We start from the raw sequence: 19237 nt of genomic DNA on the forward strand, positions 1-19237 counted from the left end.
AAGAAAGTTAAACTCAAGAGATTTAGAATTTTGACAAGACACAAAGACTATCAAAAAATGATGACAAACAAGAAATTAAAGACTATCAAGAAATTAGGCACTCAAAGGAAGCACCTAAAGATTGACACTAAAATTGGATTACAAAAAGAAAAATTAAAGAATATCAATTTTTTCTTTCAATGTTACATAAGATCCAAAAAGATGTTGGCCCAATGTAACTAGGTTCAAAACAAACTCTATCATGCTTTTTGCACCTCCAAAATTACTGCATCAAAATTATTCAATTAGAATTGTGCAGCCCAAGTAATAGTGCAACACGGTTTTGGCCTAAAATGTTTTAAAAGAAATGGCACATTCAATTTAGCAAAAACATAAAATGTCAAACGTGGACCCCACCAAAATTCTTCAATTGCAATCCACTAGAATATGCTTTAAAATTTTGAAACAAATCACGCGAATCACCGAGATAATTCAGAAATAAACTTCTCTGAGTTCCACTGTGTAATTTTAGTTTGCGGAAAGCTCCAAATCAATTTTTCATGAACGTCTAAATCTCACAATTTACTGCAACCATTTTTTTTAATTGTAAAAGCTACCACACTCACGGTTGAACTTCCACCAATTCAGCTTACCCAATTTGCTTTCTTTTTCTAACTTTTCTTGTATTCATTGATGCAAATCAATTAAGCATTGGATCAACACACCAAAATTGTATAACTACTCCAATTTAGTAACCAACAGAACTGACCCAAAGTGCAATGCCAAAACTGTTTCACTGCACTCCAAAGCAAACAAATCAAGAACTGTATAGCAATTTGCTAAACTGCACCAGTATTCCGCACTACCAATTTTCTGGACTACACCAACAACAGTTTTAATCAAGCAACAACACCTTCTCTTGGCTGCACTAAGACACAATCGAACCAAATATCTCCAAGCGATTCACTCACCGAAAGAAGGCACAGGCTGTGAGGAGATTGATTCACCAAATTCCATATTCCAGTTTCAATTTTCTTCTACAACTCACCATTTCTCCATTTAAACTTCTTCAAAACGAAGAACAGTGAAGGAAAAACGAAAACGGAAGAAGAAACTTACATGAATCAATTCATTCTTCACTGCTTTAATTCTTCGATTTTCAATTCACCAAACCAACTCGATCGTGATTCAAATAGATTTCTTCGATCGTCTTCTCCGTTCACCGGTTTCGCTGGAAAACGACACTGCCGTTTACGATTCCTCCGTTCGCATTTCCTCTGTGCGCGATTCCGGTTTAGGTCGTCGAAAATCACTAACTTCGATTGTCACTGTTATTATTCTTCGATCAATCTTCGCACACAGATTCAATATGAAGCCGAAGAAGAAGATGAAGAACAACAAAGCAAATCACAGAAAATTTTCAGGAAATATCTGAAAAACCTAAACTCGATCTGCTATTCGTACCTCTAGATTAACTGTCCGCACCAAACATCCAATGAGATATCCAAACAGGTTCAGATTAATATGCACACCACTTGAATCGCTTTTTGCACCACAGAGATTTTTTCAGAATACTTTTGAGAATTTTCGAAAATGAAATTTGGAGTAGATGATTATGGAAAATGATCTAGTAGCAATTTAAGAACTAAAAAATGAAATCAAAAGCACTTAAGAGCTCTAATCTATGAAGAAATTTGATTTTTTTTCAAAAAGATTAACTAATGGAGTTTATGACAATTTTTGGACTAAACATGACTTTAGACAAATTATATATGATTTTAAAATCAAAATGACTCAATTATATGAAAATTTCACTGAATAAATTTGAAGAACACTCAAGAAAATTCAAAAGAGCACATGAACACAAGAACACCTAAAAGCACAAACATGAAGGTTCAAGTAAGAACAATTCATTTTGAACAAAAAACAAAAGACAAAAAAAACAATACAAAATCAATCGGTAAACATTCAAGACAATCAAGAAAATTATGAATAACACGAAAATTAGAAAAAAAAATTCAAAGAAGAACTACTTATCTCTTAGACCAAAGCTCTAATACCAAATGATACAATCCTAGCTTGCATTTGTAGATCTTCTTCTTTATTCTTTTGATTTGAATATCTTATATGGATGATGAAGACTATTGCGGAAGCATGAAGAATTGTAGAAGTTTGGAAGTGATGAAAATTATTAGTGTGAATCTAAGTGAGGTTAGGCCAACACTTGGTTTCTAGGATGAGGTTAGGCCAACACTACTAGAAGAAGTCTAGAAATTTTTCTAGCAAGAAGACAACTCTAGAGAGTACTTTGAACAAGTAAAAGTTTCTCAATTGGACAACATTTCATTACTCAAATCAAAGTTAAAAATCATGTACAAGAGACTCCTATTTATAGGAGAAAGTCTCTTAAAACCTCTCTAATTAGAGTGTGACAAGTGTCACCACCTTATTGGTGCAAATACTCTCCATTGAGGAAAATACATGTGGAGCATCATGCCTTCCTTGCCTACCTCATGCCTTTCTTGCCCACATTTCTATTTGCACCCCTCTTTTACTATTTTATACTCTACTTTCTTTTCTATTTACATCCTTCTCTACTTTGGCCTAGAAAATACAAGACTTAAAACTTCCTAACTACTCTATACAATTTTTACAAGGCTAAGAAGTAGAAAAAGACTTTACAATATGATGTGATTCCACTAGCACAATTAGAATGATTCTTGACATTCTTAGGAATCATCTTGAGTTGGATATGAGAAAGGCACTTTATCATAGAATTGGATCAAGGTTCTATGAACAAGAACTCACCAAAACTAGTACCAAAACCCAAACTCATATGGAAGTTCCACATATTGTCAAATTGAACCAATTGAATTGGAAGGAAAAGCAATTGCACCGAACAAAATGGCATAAAAATGAAATGTACCGAACATAAAAGCTAGAAAATGAAAAAGAAGCAAGAATGAATCGGCAGAAATATAAAACCGAAGCAAAAACAACAAGAACACCAAAGAAACCGAACAGAATTTCAAAGGAAACAAGCTATGGAATGAACATAGAAAGAGAAGGAAGGAAGGAGAAGAGAAAGCTCATGAAGATGGAGGAATGGTTGGATGATCACGCCACTAGGAGGATGGAGACTCCAAGATAAGTGTGCAAGCCACCACTTGAGGTAACCATTGAACCATCAAGATAAGACTAGTGAAGAAGGCACAAAGCTCTCCAATGCTCTCTCAAAAATTGTGTATAGTTTCTCTAATCAAAATTCAAATCTGAATTGTACAAGCTAAGCAACTTTATTTATAGCCTAGAGGTGCTGAAAAATAGGTGGGAAAATTCAAATAAACTCATTTGAAATTCCCACCAAAAACAAGTCACATGGGAGGTGTGACCTTTTTCTACTATGACACCTCCTAAAAACTACACCTACACCACTCTCCTAAGTCACATGGACAATGTGACTTTATTTTACATTTTCACACTCCTTTATTTAATAACCACACCTCCTAAAACTATACAAGAGTATTTCAAAGCTTGGCCTTTCCCCTCATGGGATGGACTTGGGCTCTTTGGGCTTGGGCCTCATCTTTATTTTATGTCTTCTTTTAATTTTGAGAAGACTAGAAGGAAGAACTTCAAATGTGAGGGTGGATGTCCTCTTCCTCCATTAATAAAAGCCTCCTTTATTTGATTCTCATCATACTCCTCGAGTTGGAGAGAATTCGTCCACGAATTCTGAATCCCTGCATATAACAAAGTCAGTTTATTCTTACAATTAAAAGTGGAAGAAAAAGGAAAACATGACTTATCATTTGGAAACAATGGGATTTCAGAAAAGGAGGTTCTATAAAACGACCAAGTTGGAAAAATTTGTTTAGGAATGATGATATCTTTTGGAAAATGTCCTCTTAAATGGTGACAACCATTAGGAGGTATGAAAAAATAATCCCTAACATTTTTAAACCAAGATGGTGGTGAAGTAAGAACCTTTGGTAATGAAAAAGATAAGGAAGGAAAACACCTTGGATGTGAAAGTATAAGACCCATGTCAACTTGGCCTTCTTTGTCTTTTTCATTTTTACTTGTGGTAGGTGGGTGAGTGAGGTCTTGTTTTACCTTGTTTAGCTTTAAGATTTGCTTTTGTGGACAATGAAGAGCTATGTGCCCAAAACCTAAACATTTAAAACATTTGATATTTGAAGTTTTGGTAGGTGACTTAGGAGTAGAGGGATTTGTAGTAGAAACTTTTTTTGGAAACAGGGTTTGTTTGGAAAAATTGGAAGGAGAATTTTGAGTAGAAATTTTGTTGGCATCCTTCCTAGAAGAGTTGTAGAAATCATCATCATGAGTATGTTTGAAAGTTGTTTTCAAAAGATAGGATTCCACCTTGATGGCTTTGCGAAACACTTTCTTTAAAGAAGAGTACTCATTTAATTCTACAAATTCTCTAATATCTCTTCTCAAACCACGTTCAAACCATTTTATCTTTGACACTTCATTAGCATGTATATTCATTTTAGTCAAAGTTGTTTCAAAATCTTTAAAGTATTCATCTACCATCCTATGTCCTTGAGGAAGCCTTTGGAACTTCAACAAGTGTTCCTTCCTAGAAGGAGGAACAAACCTCGCGCGCATACGCTCTTTCAAAGCATTCCAAGAAACCACGGGAGGTTTCTTGCGATATATAATGTCCATTACATCTTTATGCCACCATTCTTTGGCATAGCCCAAAAAGGATGAAGAAACTAACCTAAGTTTATCGTCATCTTGGACCTTATACACATGAAAATAATGGTCAACCTTAGTTTCCCATTCTAAATACACATTAGGATCACTATCACCATTAAAACTAGGGACTTGTCCACAAGAAATGTTGAACACTTGGTGATATCTTTGGTCACTATTATAGCTCTCTTCATGAGAATGATGGTGATGCTTCCTTCTTCTATGTTCCTCTTCACGGCCAAAGTCATTTGAAGAACCTCTTGATGAAGGTCTATGTGAATGATGCTCACCATTGATAGAGTGAGATGACCTAGCTTGTTGCACCTCCATCTTTTTCAATTTTTCTTCCAAACGCCTAATGGTGCGTTGAGCTTCATGCAATTCTCCAAGGACCGAAGCTTTGGAAGGAGAATGTTGTTTGTAAGATGCACCACTTGAATAGCCAGCCATTTGCAAATGAAAACAGCAAACACACAAAAACAGCAAACAAGTTAAGAAACAAAGTTAGCAAAAAAAATGAATTTGGCACCCAAATTGCCGAAGTAAATTTGGCCAGAAAAAAGAGGTCACTCTCAAAGAAATAAAGTCCCTGCACCAATCTGATCTTGAGGTCTTGGAATCCTCAAATGAAATATGTCAAAGCAAGGCACACCAATCTCAAAGCCAACCACAACAAAACCAATGAAACAAAAAAGACAAACAAGAAAAAATATAAGCAATGAAAGGCTAGAACAAAAGGAATACTAGATGTGTGACAAACTCAAAGATTAATGAACAAAAGACAAGCAAGAAAAATAAGGAACTCAATGAGAAAGTAGGCACACAAAAGAATACTTAAAGAAAAGCACTAGAGTAGATGAAGAAAACAAAAAATTAGCTACTGGAAAATATTTTGATGCAAACTGTGCTTGATGTTCACTGATTTAACTGGAACGATATAAAGCGAACTGGATTATGAAATTTTAACCACACAAACTTCAAGATCTTAGCTCAAAAATGGCACTGGAATCACTTAAAAACAGTAAGCCAATTAATTGAGATAAATTTTTCAAAATCGCTGCCAGATTACTGTATTTTTTTCGGCAGAATTGTACACTTTTTGTATTTTATTTATCATTTTTTGTGTACTTTGAATTTTTGAGTACTTCTTTTTTCTACTCTTTTCTAACACTTTGAATAACACAAATCCAGAATTTCAGAATTTTCCAGTGTGTAAATCAATTGCAATAAGGAAAAACAGTCAGCACGTTTTCAGAAAACAGAGGAATCCTAATAGGAATGAAAAAACAGAATTATGAACTAGCAAAGACATAATGGAAAATGATGTATAGGAACTTGTATAGGTCTAGAATACAAGCATGAACTCAATCTAAAACAGAAAATGCACAAAGGATGAAGTATCAAACTCAGAAAATTATATGACACTAAAGCAAGAAATAACAAAATCAATAAAAGTACTACAAGAAGTGATGACAATTATGGAAAAACAAGACTAAGACAAAACTTGTATGGATTCAAAAAGGAAAATACTCTAACATATGATAGGCAAAAGAATTAAAACAGCAAGCAAACTCAGATAAGCTTAAAACAGAACCGTAAATTGCAAGAAATTAAAGAGCTCTTGAAATAAAGTGCTACACAACTCAATAATTAAACAAGAACACACCTAAACAATTAAATAAGTCTCGGTCTTCGTCTATCTTCTTAGCCAAAAGTTTCAAGGCCGAATAGTTTTCATCACCTACTCTTCATGCACCTACAAGGAATCCATAGCTCTATTAGAGTCATCCTTTATCCACTTCCAACACTAGCTTTTGCCAACTCCTCCAAAAACACAAGAAGAAAAGAAATTCGGATGAAGGCACCTATCATTTGGTATCTAGAGCTTTGGTTCTTCAAGAGCTAAGTGCCTTCTCTTCTTTTAATCTTTGTGTTGTTATTGTTTCAGTGTTATTTATTGTGCCTTTTAATTGTCTTTTTGTTTCAATTGCAATCTACTAATCAAATCATGATGCTTGTTTTAAATTCTATCCGGTTCAATTGTTCTTGAGCTTTTCTGTTTGCAATTGTTAAGGTTTCTATTGAGTATATTGTTTTGCTTTTGATTTTATTTGAATCTTCTTATATTTTCATTCGGTACATTTCAATTTGGTTGAGTCATTTTAATTTTTCATCCAATTTGTCATCAATTCTATGTAATACTTTTTATTGTTGATTTTGGTTGTTTGATTTAATTTGAGTACAATTTTAATGCTAAATTTGAGCTTTGGCGCATTTTTATTTTTCCAGATTTGAGTTCATATTTGTTGTTAGCTCCATTCAATTTCAATTCCACTTAATTCATTTGTGTTTTTGAGTTTTCAATGTTGTTTTTAATTCTAGTTTAGGTTTCTTTTGTTTTTACAGTTTATGTGTTGGCTAAAAATGTTTATTACAATTAAGTGTGCTCGGAAAAAAATTGTGAAATTTTGGATTTGAATACCTTGATGTGTTAAAAAAAAGTGAAAAAAAAAAGAAGTACATCAAAACTCAAAATAGAAAAAATGACAAATGAAAAACGCACAAAGTGTAAAACAATCTCGCTCTGGAAAATTTGAATTGAGCCGCGAATTTGAAAATTTTATTGCAATTATTTGGCGCACTTTTTTGTGTGAAATTCCAACGCCAATATTTAGCTTAAATATTTGAAGTTTCTGTGGTTCAAATTTCAATTCCTAATTTGAAGTAATTTGTGCAACATAAATTCAGCAAGTTGAGAAAAGTTTACACAAAAATATTTTGTAGTGCAATTTTTGTTTTATTTATCTATTCAAGTTCCTTTCTTTAGGATTCCAATTGAGTACTACCTTTTTCTTGTGAACCTTCATTTTTTTCTTGTCAATTTCTTGATTATCCTTCAAGTCATGTCAATTACAAACTCCATTTGCAGTAGTCCTCATTTTTAAATTTGAGTTTTGTTGCTTTCAAATTGTTTAATCTCTCTTGTGTGAAAGTGGCCTAATTTGCTTTGGTGAGTTGTGGAGCTGAAAGTTTTGGTGTAGGCTAGTAAAATCGAGTACCTTAGGTTGAATATCCTAAAGAGGCAAAGCAAAGGAGCAACAACCTCACAAAATTACACAAAATACAAAGCAAGAGAGCAACAATTGTGGAGTGCATAGTAAAGGTAATTTAATTTTTACTGCATAAAAATTGTTGACTTAATTTTCATTGTAATTTCTTTTGAGTTATCATTTTTTAAACTTTGTTTAATTAGTGGATTTATTTTCATTTTAGTTCGGTGACTGTGTCTTCAAGGTTCAAGGTGCCAAGAAGCCTCACCAAGGAAACGTCTAGTTTAAAGCTTTCTAGTTAGCAATTTTCAATTGTTTTAATCATTTGCATATTTTTTTTTGCATTAAAGTGTTTTCATCCTTGTTTGTGCTTTTAGTAAATTGCTTAGAGAAAGGTTTGTGAAAGTGTTATGGGATAGTATCTGGCAATGAAAGGCTTGGTACTTAAGAGATCCTTGATGGCATTCCTATGAGCTCTTCTTTGAGTTTTGGTGATGAACTTGCGGAAGCTAGTGGAGGAGATGAAGCAAGGCCTTCCTAGGAAGTATGGGTGCCTTGAAGGTGCATGAGAGTGGGGAATTGGGGAGGTTCGGCCAGCCCCTTTGAAGGTGATGAAGTGAAGATTAAAACCTAGATGCTAGGCAAAGAGTAGTGTATGGCACAAATTTGGTAGCATAACAATACTCTATTCAATCTTAAAAATACATGATGTTGGCTCCTCCTTTTATAGGCTAAGGAGGACCATAAAGGTTAACCCTAATGCTAAGCAAATGCAATCCAAATGAAACCTAAATGACATCACAAGGACTCATGGCACATGGCCGGCCCTAGAGAAGGAAACCTTCTAGAAACGTAGCAAATCTAGCAAATCTAGGTCAAATCCTCATGGAATCAAGTTTGTGCTATTTACACCACAACTAATACTAAGCTACTCTTGATGGGCCTTCATGTAGCATATACAAATAGCTCTCTTCCATCCGTAGCTTGGTCCAAGTCTTCATGGATTATCTTGGCCATGGACCTAGTAATTGGTCCTAGACGCTCCTCCCTTTGCCCTAGCCGCTCTTGGTTTGCCTTTGGATGCTCACGTCTTGGCTCTAGAAGCTCTTGGCTTGGCTCTAGACGCTTTTGGCTTGGCTCTTGTCTTTCATGGGAGGTTGAGCTTGGCCCTCTTCCATCATCCCCTCCCCCTTGGAAAGGATTTGTCCTCAAATCCACATCGTCTTTGTCTTCATTGGTACCTACAAATGGAAATAGATCAATTACATTAAAAGTATCATGCACTCCATATTCAAGAGGTAGGTCCAATTTGTAAGCATTGTTGTTGACTCTCTTGAGAACTTGAAAGGGTCCATCACCTCGGGGACTTAGTTTGGACTTCCTTTGAGTGGGAAATCTTTCTTTTCGAAGGTGAAGCCAAACTAAGTCTCCTTCCTCAAAAATTATTTCTCTCTTCCCTTTATTGTTGTATTTTGTGTACTTCTCATTTTGGTGTTGTATTTGGAGTTTAATCTTCTCATGCATTTTCTTTATAAAGTCAGCTTTGATTACTCCTTCCTTATGCACAAAATCTTGTGGATTAGGAAGAGGTATCAAATCCATGGGTGTGAGAGGATTAAATCCATATACAACTTCAAAAGGAGAAGCATTAGTTGTCTTGTGGACTACTCTATTGTAAGCAAACTCAATGTGGGGAAGGTACTCATCCCAAGATTTGTGGTTTCCTTTCATGATAGCCCTAAGCATAGTTCCAAGAGATCTATTGACTACTTCGGTTTGGCCATCGGTTTGAGGATGACAAGATGTTGAAAATTGTAGTCTTGTTCCAAGTTTGCCCCAAAGAGTTTTCCAAAAGTGGCTTATGAACTTGGGATCTCTATCGGATACTATACTTCTAGGTATACCATGGAGTCTCACCACTTCTCTAAAGAAGAACCTAGAAATATTTTGAGCATCGTCTACCTTGTGACAAGGAATAAAATGGGACATTTTGCTAAAACGGTCCACTACCACAAAGATAGAGTCATGGTCGCTTGCAGTCCTAGGAAGTCCTAAAATGAAGTCCATGCTAATGTCTTCCCAAGGAGCATTTGCAATCAGCAAGGGAGTGTAAAGTCCATGAGGCATTGTTCTAGACTTTTCTTTTAAACATGATATGCATCTAGAGCAATGTCTTTGGACATCCTTTCTCATGTGTGGCCAATAAAAATTTTCTTTTAGAAGATCTAGAGTCTTATCAACTCCAAAATGGCCCATGAGACCCCCTTCATGTGATTCCTTTACAAGGAGCTTCCTATGTGTGCCTTAGGGAATACAAAGTTTTCCTTCCTTAAAGATACCCCTCGACCACATAGTAACCTCCTTGTGCTCTATGTTGACATTGAGCATAAATGGATGAAAATTCTTGATCTTCTTGATAAAGCTCTCTTATGTGATCAAATCCAAGAATTTGGGCACCTAATTTTGAAAAGAGCACATGCCTCCTTGAGAGAGCATCCACCACTATGTTTGTGCTTCCTTTCTTGTATTTGATTACATAAGGAAATTGCTCAAGAAACTCCATCCATTTAGCATGTCTCTTATTGAGCTTGTGCTGGCCCTTTAAATACTTTTAAGACTCGTGATCACTATGGATTACAAATTCTTTGGACACAAGGTAGTGTTCCCAAGTCTTTAGGGCTCGCACAAGAGCATATAGCTCTTTGTCATAGGTGGGGTAGTTAAGGGTGGCACCATGGAGTTTTTCGCTAAAATACGCAATGGGGTGTCCACCTTGTAACAATACCGCACCTATGCCCACTTCCGATGCATCACATTCTATCTCAAAAGTTTCAGAAAAATTTGGGAGAGCTAGAATTGGTGCATTGGTGAGTTGAGCCTTTAGCCTTTGAAAGGCTTGCTCATGCTTATCACTCCAACAAAATGCAACATCTTTTTTGACAAGTTCATTGAGAGGGGAAGCTAAGCTTGAGAAATTAGGTACAAAACGTCTATAAAAGCTAGCTAGCCCATGGAAACTTCTTACATCGTTTACACTTTGCAGAGTTGGCCACTCTCGGATGGCTTTGATTTTCTCGGGGTCAACATGCACCCCCTTTTGTTAACTATGAAACCTAGGAAAACTACGCTATCTACACAAAAGGTGCATTTATCACTATTGGCAAATAAACTATTTTTCCTAAGCACTAGAAGAACTTTCCTAAGGTGACTTAGATGGCCTTCTAGGGTTTTCCTATACACTAAGATATCATCAAAGTAAACTACTACGTATTTACCTATACAATCCCTCAAGGTATGATTCATGAGCCTCATGAATGTACTAGGGGCATTAGTGAGGCCAAATGGCATCACCAACCACTCATATAATCCAAACTTGGTCTTAAAAGCGGTTTTCCATTCATCACCCTCTTTGATTCGAATTTGGTGATACCCACTTTTAAGGTCAATTTTGGAAAATATAGTTGACCCATGTAACTCATCAAGCATGTCATCAAGCCTTAGGATTGGATGCCTATACTTGATGGTGATGTTGTTGATTGCTCTACAATCACAACACATACGCCATTTTCCATCTTTTTTTGGCACCAACAAGACAGGTACAACACAAGGGCTTAGGCTCTTTTGAACCCAACCCTTCTCCAACAAGTCTTGAACTTGTGACTCTATCTCCTTGGTTTCCTCGGGGTTAGTTCTATAAGCAGACCTATTTGGTAGGCTTGCCCCTAGAATTAAGTCAATTTGATGTTCTATACCTCTAATGGGAGGGAGTCCATTGGGTCCCTTATTAGAGAATATGATGGCATTTCATGAAGGTCTTCTTGAATCATGTAAGAAAAAGTGGTGCGGAAGCTATAAAGGTGTGTGAGCAAGATCCTCCTAAGAGTGGTGTTGATCTTGAAGGTGCATGATGTGTATGAAGCTAGGGAGGTTCGGCCAACCCAAGGAGAGGTGAAGGAGATGAAGTTTAGAGCCTAGAATTCTAGGGAGAAGCAAAGCTTGGCACAAAATGGCAGCATAACTTTACTCACAATAAACTTGCAAATACAAGGTGTAGGCCTTCCTATTTATAAGCTAAATGGCCGTAAGTTTTAAGCTAATGCCTAATGAAATGAAAGCTAAATTAAATGCAATTCACAAAGCACATGTGCTCATGAAATTAAATGAAAGCTAAATTAATGCCATGTGCTCATGACCGGCCACACCTAGAGAGTTTCTAGAATGTTTCACTCAAATATGCTTTCTACACTACTCTAATTACTAAGCACCCCTAATGGGCCTTTATGCAACATGTACAAAGGTTTCTCTCTTCCATCCATGGCTTCATTCAATTGGGCTTGAATATGCTTAGCCATTGACCTTGTGATAGGTCCTAGACGGTCTAGGTCTCCTCCTAGACGCTCCATGGGTAGCCTTTTCTCTTCACGTCCTAGACGCTCCATCCTTCTAGCTAGACGCTCATCATGGTCTAGACGCTCTTCATGGTCTAGTGTTGGGCTTTGGCTTTCATGGCTAGATGTGCTTGGCCCTCTTCCATCATCCCTTCCCCCTTGGAAAGGATTTGTCCTCAAGTCCAGCTCGTCATCGTCATTGGTACCTACAAATGGCGAAAGGTCAATTACATTAAAAGTGTCATGTACTCCATATTCAAGAGGTAGGTCCAATTTATATGCATTGTTATTGACTCGCTTGAGGACTTGAAAGGGTCCATCACCTCGGGGACTTAGTTTGGACTTCCTTTGAGTTGGAAATCTATCTTTGCGAAGGTGAAGCCAAACTAAGTCTCCTTCCTCAAAAATAATTTCTCTCTTCCCTTTATTGTTGTATTTTGTGTACTTCTCATTTTGGTGTTGTATTTGGAGTTTAATCTTCTCATGCATTTTCTTTATAAAGTCAGCTTTGATTACTCCTTCCTTATGCACAAAATCTTGTGGATTAGGAAGAGGTATCAAATCCATGGGTGTGAGAGGATTAAAACCATATACTACTTCAAAAGGAGAAGCATTAGTAGTCTTGTGAACCACTCGATTGTAAGCAAATTCAATGTGGGGAAGATACTCATCCCAAGATTTGTGGCTGCCCTTCATGATAGCCCTAAGCATAGTTCCAAGAGATCTATTGACTACCTCGGTTTGCCCATCCGTTTGAGGATGACAAGAAGTTGAAAATTGTAGTCTTGTTCCAAGTTTACCCCAAAGAGTTTTCCAAAAGTGGCTTATAAACTTGGGATCTCTATCGGACACTATACTTCTAGGGAGACCATGGAGTCTCACCACTTCTCTAAAGAAGAGTTTAGAAATATTTTGAGCATCATCTACTTTCTGGCATGGAATAAAATGGGACATTTTGTTAAAACGGTCCACTACCACATTGCAGTCCTAGGAAGTCCTAAAATGAAATCCATGCTAATGTCTTCCCAAGGAGCATTTGCAATCGGCAAAGGGGTGTAGAGTCCATGCGGCATTGTTCTAGACTTTGCTTTTAAACATGAGATGCATCTAGAACAATGTCGTTGGACATCTTTCCTCATGTGTGGCCAACAATGTCGTTGTACTACCCATGGAAGCTTGTCATATCTTATTGGGAAGACTATGGCAATTTGATAAGAAAACTACCCATGATGGTCTTACCAACGAGATTACTTTTACCCACAGGGAAAAGAAGTTTGTACTTTATCCTTCAACATCTTCACAAGTGGTGAAAGACCAAGTACAAATGAAAATGAAAAAACAAAATGAGAAGAAAAAGAAGTCGAAAATCAAGTGATAGTCCTTAGGGACAATGTTGAGGCGTGGGAGAAGAGTGCTCCTTCCCACAAGGTCATTCAGATAGAAAAAAACTTGAAGAAAATAAAGTTAAAAAAATACTTCTATCTGAACAACCTTCAGACGACCTCCTTCTTTGTAAATGAGCACTTACATGTATTGCCACACTTTTAGAATCCAGTGTTCTACCTCCTAAGGTCAAAGCCTTATAAAAGAATTTGATGATGTATTCCCTAAGAAAGGACCAATTGGAGTTCCACCTTTCAGGGGTATAGAACATCAAATTGATTTAGTTCCTGGAGCTAGTATACCAAATAGACCAACATACAGAACTAATCTTGAAGAGACTAAGGAGATATAGTCCTAGGTTCATAAATTGTTAGAGAAGGGTTGGGTTCAAAATAGTCTAAGTCCTTGTTTTGTGATTGTAGAGCCATCAATAATATCAATATCAAATATAGGCATCCAATTCCTAGACTTTATGATATGCTTGATGAATTGCATGGATCCACTATATTTTCCAAGATTGATCTTAAAAGTGGATATCAACAAATAAGAATCAAAGAGGGTGATGAATGGAAAACTGCTTTTAAGACCAAGTTTGGACTATATGAGCGGTTGGTGATGCCTTTTGGACTCACTAATGCACCTAGAACTTTCATGAGGCTTATGAATCATGTCCTTAACGGGTAAAATGTAGTATTTTATTTTGATGATATCTTATTATATAGTTAGAGACTAAAGTCTCACTTAAGTCACCTTAGGGAAGTCTTATTAGTTCTTAGGAATAATAATTTGTTTCCATATTAGATTAATGAACTTTTTGTTGTGATAATGTAGTGTTTTTAGGTTTTATAATCAACAAAAATGGTGTTCATGTTGACCCTGAGAAAATCAAAGCCATCCAAGAGTGGCCTACCCCGCAGAATGTAGGAGATGTTAGGAGTTTCCATGGTTTAGCCAACTTTTATAGAAGATTTGTTCCCAATTTCTCAAGTCTAACTTCACCAATCAATGAGTTAGTGAAGAAAGACACTCCATTTTGGATAGTGTAGTGTTTTTAGGTTTTATAGTCAACACAAAAGGGGTTCATGTTGACCTAGAGAAAATCAAAGCCATCCAAGAGTGGCCAACCCTACAGAATGTAGGAGATGTTAGGAACTTCCATGGTTTAGCCAACTTTTATAGAAGATTTGTTCCCAACTTATCAAGTCTAGCTTCACCATTCAATGAGTTAGTGAAGAAAGACACTCCATTTTGTTGGAGACAGAAACATGAGCAAGCCTTTCAAAGGTTAAAAGATCAACTCACTAATGCACCCATTCTAGCTTTACCAAACTTTTCAAAAAAAAATTGAGCCAGAGTGTGATGCATCAGGAGTATACATAGGTGCAGTGTTATTGCAGGGGGGCACCCAATTGCATATTTTAGTGAAAACTTACATGGTGCAACCCTCAATTACCCCACCTATGATAAAGAGTTCTATGTATTTGTGAGTGCCCTGCAAACTTGGAAACACTATCTAGTTTCAAAAGAATTTGTCATACATACTGATCATGAGTCTTTGAAATATTTGATGGGTCAACATAAGTTGAACAAAAGACATGCAAAGTGGATGGACTTTCTTGAGCAATTTCCATATGTTATCAAATATAATAAGGGCAGTACAAACATTGTTGCAGATGCTTTATCTCAGAGACATGCCCTCTTTTCTAAACCTGGAGCCCAAATTCTTGGATTTGAAAACATACTTGAGTTTTATAAAGATGATCCAGATTTTGCACCCACTTTTGCTAAGGTTCAACATAGAGTAGAAAGAGGTTTTTATGTTTTTGAAGGGTACTTGTTTAAAGAATGAAAACTTTGTATACCTCAAGGAACACATAGAAAAATCCTTGTAAAAGAATAACTTGAATGAGGACTCATGGGCTATTTTGGAGTTGATAAAACTCTTGAGCTTTTTTAAAAGGAAAATTCTTTTGGCCACACATGAGAAAAGAAGTTCAAAGACATTGTTATATATGCATTTCATGTTTAAAAGATAAATATAAGACAATGCCTCATGGACTTTACACTTCTTTACCTTTTTCTTGTGCTCCATGGGAAGACTTCAACATGGATTTTAGTTTAGGGCTTCCTAGGACACAAAAAGGTTTTAATTCCATTTTTGTGGTAATGGATAACTTTAGCAAGATTGCTCATTTTATACCATGCCATAGAGTGGATGATGCTAACAACATCTTTAAGCTCCTTTTTAGAGAAGTGGTAAGACTTCATGATTTACCTAAGACCATAGTTTTGGATAGAGATTCTAAATTTGTTGGTCATTTCTAGAGAACTCTTTGGGAAAGGCTAGGAACTAAGTTAAAATTTTCAATATCTTGTCATCCTGAAACGGATGGAAAAACAGAAGTTGTGAATAATCTCTATCAACTATGCTTAGGTCAGTCATGAAGGGAACCACAAATCTTGGGATGAGTACCTTCCTCATATTGAGTTTGCATATAATAGAGTGGTTCATAAGACTACTAACATTTCTCCATTTGAGGTTGTATATGGATTTAATCCTCACACTTCTTTAGATTTGTTACCTTTACCTAATCCACAAGAATTTGTGCATAAGGAAGAGGTAACAAAAGCCGATTTTGTAAGGCAATTGCATGAGAGGATTAAAGATCAAATACAAAAACAAATAGAGAAATATATAAAACATAACAGTAAGGGGAAAAGAGAGATCATTTTTTAAGAGGGAGATTGGGTTTGGCTTCATCTTAAAAGAGATAGATTCCCTAGTCAAAGGAAGTCTAAGCTTAGTCCTCAAGGAGATGGTCCTTTCCAAGTCCTCAAAAGAGTCAATAATAAGGCTTATCAATTAGACTTTCCTGAGGAATATGGAGTACATGCTACCTTTAATGATATGGATCTAACACCTTTTGTAGGTAGCATAGATGAAGAGGCAAAGAAAAGTGATTTGAGGACAAATCCTTTTCAAGATGAAGGGGATGATGGTAGAAGGCCCAGCTCAGGACCAATCAATAGTGTAGAACATGAAAGCTTTAATGAAACCAAATCTGTGATGAGGGTTTGATGCTTTGCTGCTTTGATTGAAGCTTAGTTCTAGCGTGTTTAGAATTTGTGTAAAGTTCATTCGTAATCCTATGCACAAACTGAATCAATATGTTTCAAAAGAGAAAAATATTTTTCTAAGCAAAGAGAAAAACAACCGGTTGAATTCAAGATATAATCGGTTGTTTTACACTTAGCTTGTTTGAAGGTTTTCAAAACTGTTTTGGACTTGATTGACTAACTGTCAAAACCAATTCAACCGGTTAAAACGACATTTCAACCGGTTGATTGTCACATTTCTTAACAGCTTTTCAAAAACCTATTAAATCTGTTTTCAGTAAAATCAAAACTGATTTGGCTCATGATTAACTGCCTAAAACGGCTAGATTTAAGAGCTATAAATATGGTTTCTCTTTGTATTAAAAAACACACAGAAAGTGAGATTGAAAACGTTTTTTCGAAGAGATTTGATTCAAAGTTTTGCAAGATTGCCTAAAGGTTGTGCATTGGTTTAAGAACTGATCTTAGGAGCTCTATGATTCCTGAAATACCAGGTGTAATCTGTTCCTTCTTTATTCTTGTAATTGTGTCTTTTCTATACTTATAAAGTTTGTAAACCTGTAAGGTCAGAGGGTGTTTTGACTGTGGTTGTGTGAAAGGCAAAGAGGGTGAATGTTCTTGTGTGTTCAAGATCACCTCTTTGTGGTGTTGAGTTTTTGTAATCTGTTATTGATTGCTAGTGGATTACCTAGTGGTTGTTCTGGGGACTGGATGTAGCTTTTGGTTGTGTAATATCTCTTTCTCTCTCTCTCTCTCTCTCTCTCTCTCTCTCTCTCTCTCTTAAAACGATATTTCAACCGATTGTTTTTTTGCAAATAGTTTTAATTGCTTTGATTGTTTGGCTTCCCTGATTGCTCCTTCTGTGATTGTTGATAAAACAAAACTTCATTCTTAGCAAGTATTTGCGAAAATATTTTTTCAAACAATTCACCCCCCCCCCCCCCCCCTCTTGTTTAGGCCATTAATTCTAACAAATAGGGCAATGGAAAGGAAGATACAAGAGGATTGGGACTCTGCTACTGATGGCATAGACACCCTTTTATACATGTTCAAGAATGTTATAACCTAGTGTAATTTTTCTAAAGTATAATTTTTTTTCTTTCTAAAATTAGAGTAGGAAATTTACTTGTAATTTTTATTAAGTTTAATAGGGTGAGGGTTAGGCATCTAAAAACCAACATAAGGTAAATTTAGGGCTTCATAGAAGCCTACATTTAACCTAGGCCGGTCATTTAGACCTAATTAGGTCACATGGAGCACACTTGATCATGCTTGTCATGTGACACTAATGTGGTGCGTAATTCAAACCTAAAACACATTTGAATTTCCCTCTCTTTCTTGTAAGCTTTGGCCAGACGTCATGGAAATCGTTCAGCCTCGAAACTTTCGGCCAAGAAGATCAAGCTTTAATGAAGATTTTGTAGAGTCCTTTTCATCTTCTTAGCCTTGTAAAAATTGTATAGAGTAGTTAGGAACTTTTGAGCCTTGTATTTTGGGCCCAAGTAGAGAAATATGTAAATAGAAAACAAAGTAAAATGTAAAATAGTAAAAGAGGGGTGGAAATAGAAATGTAGGCAAGGAAGGCATGAGGCTCCACATGTCTTCTCCTTAATGGAGAGGATTTGCACCAATAAGGTGGTGACACTTTCACACTCTCATTTGAGAGTTTTTCAGAGACTTTCTCCTATAAATAGGAGTCTGTTATACATGTATTTTTTTAACTTGGAATTAGTAATGAAATGCTGCCTATTTTTGGTCATTCTACTTGTTCTTAAGTTCTCCCTAGATTAGTCTCCTTCAAGACTTAACCTAGACTCTTTCCTAGTGATTTGGCCTCACCTCTCAGTCTCACAAATTCTTAACTCCGCTTCAATCCATGGAAACTCCTCTTGAGTTTCTTTAATGCTTCCGCTTCTCAGATCTCCTTCATCATCCATCCAAAGAAGAAATTACACAGATCACTAATAGAAGAAGAGCATTTTTCCATCATTTGGTTGTAAGATCTTCTTCTATTTTTTTTCATAATTTCGTGTTGTTTTCATATTTTGTTTTTCATGTCTTGAATGTTTCCACCGATTGATTTTGTGTTTTTTGTCTTTTTGTTTGGTTCAAATTAATTGTTCTTACTTGAACCTTTATGTATGTGCTTTTAGGTGTTCTTGTGTTCATGTTCATGTGTGCTTTTGAGTTTTCTTCAAATTTGTTCGGTGAAATTTTCATATAATTGAGTCATTTTGATTTTAAGTCATATATGTTTTGCCTAGAGTCATGCTTAGTCCAAATTTGTCATAAACTCCATTAGTTGAACTTTTTCAAACTTTTTCAAATTTCTTCATAGTTAGAGCTCGAGTGCTTTTCTTTCATTTTTGGAGTTCATTAATTGCAACTAGATCATTAGCAATTTTCTTTACAGATATTTCCATTATCAGCTTCTCCAAATATCATTTTCAAATATTCTCGAAAATTTTCCAAAAAATTTTCGTGGTTCAAAAAGCATTTCAGTGGTGTGCACAATAATCTAGACTAGTTCTTGCATAATCGTAAAATTTGTGGTGGAACAGTGTGATACAACCCAAGTAGCTACGAAGATGACCA

The 19237-nt window shown here is 36.0% G+C and overlaps 1 long non-coding RNA gene across 1 annotated transcript; it reads right to left on the bottom strand.

Moving 5' to 3' along the window:
* Nucleotides 1–401: 401 nt before the first annotated feature.
* Nucleotides 402–1380, bottom strand: LOC137826929 (uncharacterized). The gene is made up of 2 exons (XR_011083624.1): nucleotides 1099–1380; nucleotides 402–1016 (listed from the first exon to the last, which is right to left on the bottom strand). It is a non-coding gene; the product is annotated as an uncharacterized lncRNA (long non-coding RNA).
* Nucleotides 1381–19237: the final 17857 nt, after the last annotated feature.

The sequence above is a fragment of the Phaseolus vulgaris genome, chromosome 8, assembly GCF_000499845.2.
Source record: "Phaseolus vulgaris cultivar G19833 chromosome 8, P. vulgaris v2.0, whole genome shotgun sequence".
In the NCBI taxonomy this organism is placed as follows: Eukaryota; Viridiplantae; Streptophyta; class Magnoliopsida; order Fabales; family Fabaceae; genus Phaseolus; species Phaseolus vulgaris.